The sequence below is a fragment of the Cyprinodon variegatus genome, unplaced genomic scaffold (assembly GCF_000732505.1).
Source record: "Cyprinodon variegatus isolate N-32 unplaced genomic scaffold, C_variegatus-1.0 Scaffold4635, whole genome shotgun sequence".
Taxonomy (NCBI): domain Eukaryota; kingdom Metazoa; phylum Chordata; class Actinopteri; order Cyprinodontiformes; family Cyprinodontidae; genus Cyprinodon; species Cyprinodon variegatus.
This window is the reverse complement of record NW_015155088.1, coordinates 1-2,626: the sequence shown is the minus strand read 5'-3', so window position 1 is coordinate 2,626 and position 2,626 is coordinate 1. Positions and strand designations below refer to the sequence as shown.

The window sequence follows — 2,626 nt, the reverse complement described above, 5'->3', positions numbered from 1 at the left end:
TCAATAACTCTCGTTGTTGAAACACAAATGGCGCCTCTTTCATGTCCTTATAGCACAGACGACGTATTACAAGAATCAAAAACGGGGCTCTTGGTGATCGCACTACAACAGCTGGTTTGGAAAAAATACACCTTTTTATAACTTTTTGTGAATGAAGTACACAGAGATGCTAGGCAGATGGGAGTTCTTTATGAAGTAAAATAGGATGATATTAATGCTTAATAATAACAAAAAAATTCTAAAAAAATAAGTAAAGGTGTATTTTTCCAAACCAGCTGTTGTAGTGCGATCACCAAGAGCCCCTTGGTGTGTGTGGTGATTTTGTAGTCTCTGCACTTTATGGCAGTGGAGTTATTGATTTTTATTTGCAACGTTTTTCTGTTGTTTTACCATTTGCAGACGGTCCCTAACCACTCGCCTGGCCGCTGCCTGTGCATAGAGATCAATGAAATATATCCAGCTCGGAGAACGGCTCGTTTTTCTCAAAAATAACGCTTTTTGATTCTTGTAATACGTAGTCTGTGCTATCAGGACATGAAAGAGGCGCCATTTGTGTTTCAACAACGAGAGTTATTGATCCCGGAAGTCCGAATCTGTGAAAAAGGTTTTGCGAGGTAACGCAAAAGGTTTCGCGAGGTAGCGAAAAATTTTGCGAGGTAACGCAATACTTTTGCGAGGGAACGCAAAAGAAAAACAAATTCCCCATGTCCCCTGGGGGCTCCGCAACAACTAGATCTCAGGATAAAAAAAATTCTTTCAGTTTTGTTTTTTTCTTGCAGACTCAAGAGGCATTTCTTTAAGGATCTTGGCAAAAAAAAAAATGCATTGGTCAAGAGGAGGTGTTTAAATTGCAAAGTATTTGTAAAACAAAATAAAAAAATCAAAATCTTGCATCTGTCAAATAACATTTTGAAAGAAAATCTTATTGGAAACTTTAAATTTGTACAAAGATTTAGAAAAAAATATCAAACAAAAAAAAAGATCTGAAAAAAACTTCAATTTTGCATTAAAAAAAAAGCAAACAGCAAAGTTATCCTTGTTTGATTAAACTGTTTCTCAAAGTTTCATTTCTGGAATGCATCATTTTTTCAAATTTCACTCAATCACAATGTAGAGAAAAAAAAGTCCCACAGACATATCCTTGTGGAACTCCAAAGGTTTCATTTTCCCTTTTTAAACTAATTAAGAGCTGCCGATTAATATTCAGTAAAACACAGAAAACTTTTGATTTATCTTTTTTTTTTTTTTTAAGCACACTGTGAGTCACCTGGTCTGTGATGAATGTTGGACATGGAGCCACATTTGGAGGTGACATGGCTCAAGTCGATCTTCTTGGTCTGGATGTGAACCTGTAAGAGGCAAGGAGCCGGACTTAATGCTTAACGCTGACTTTACTTGTTTATTCATATGAAATGCAGTGAATATACAATATATAGCTTAGTGTAGAACAGGGAGGGAGGGGAGGGGCACAAATCACAACATGGATTTGTGAGTTTATGACAACTCGGATTGATGACATCACTTCCCCAGAGAGAGGTCAAAGTGGAAACAAGTTTAAAGCGGACAACCCTGCATGCTAAAGGGATGTTTCTTCACCTTTTTCATAAGAATGAGTGATTTATGGATTTACACTCCGTGGCACAAATCACAAAAAATAATAAATAACACAACAACTACACGTTATAGACATGCCCTGGACGTTTATCGTGATGACGGGAGGTTTGTTCTTTGGGGGATGAACTTTGCGCAGAGTCACTCACGTTTCCCCCGCCTGCCGAGTGGTGGACCTTATCCAGGGAGCCACATTTAGACTGAACGTGGCTAAAGTCCAGCTTAACGCTTGGAATCATGACCTATAAAATAACAGGTTGACTTTTCTTTTTTTTTCTTTTAGATCTTAAACACAAAGAACAAAAAAATATTGAGAGGTTCTAGAGCACATTTCTGCTTTTTTCACCCAAAATAGTCCTTTTAAAGTCTCATTTGAATGTTTTTGTTAGAAAATTCTCCTAAACAGCAAAAGTTCTGCAAGTTTGCACTGAAATTAATTCATATGTTGAATTAGATGACAGACAAAACAGATAGACACACATAAAAGCAGGATGTCGAAGCAATAAAGCTAGGAAAAAAAGCGCAAAAAAGTGAAAGAGAGAGAAGAGAAGTGATTACATACATTGCCTCCTTTTGGCGTGTACTTCAGATTGTCCTTGGAGCCGCACTTTGACTGAACATGAGTGAAGTCCAGCTTCTCACTTAAAATCTGAACCTAAAATAAAATTGATATGGAAACGATGATGATAAAAATAAAATAAATAAATAAAAAAAATGGGTAACTTAAAGATTTAGGTCGTATCTGAGGCGGTTGGTGTTTCGTTTTAAAAATTTTAGATGAGAAATAATGAAAAAGTAAAGCAACAGAAGAGTTGATCAAGGGTTGAACCTTCTTAAACTGCTTATGATAATACAGAGGGTGGATGCCCAGGTTGATATAAGAAGTGGGGCGGAAAAGCATCATATATCACAATAAACTTATTCATCTATCAGTAAACAACTTGGGTGTTGCTTTTGTGCGCCGACACATCCTTTAACTCCTTTTCATCGTTTTTCCAGAGCGTCCAAGCAAATC

The 2,626-nt window shown here is 36.8% G+C and overlaps 1 long non-coding RNA gene across 1 annotated transcript; it reads right to left on the bottom strand.

The window, feature by feature from the left end:
- Positions 1 to 1,045: 1,045 nt before the first annotated feature.
- Positions 1,046 to 2,554, bottom strand: LOC107081392. The gene is made up of 3 exons (XR_001481067.1): positions 2,174 to 2,554; positions 1,761 to 1,853; positions 1,046 to 1,349 (listed from the first exon to the last, which is right to left on the bottom strand). It is a non-coding gene; the product is annotated as an uncharacterized LOC107081392 (long non-coding RNA).
- Between the last annotated feature and the right edge of the window lie 72 nt (positions 2,555 to 2,626).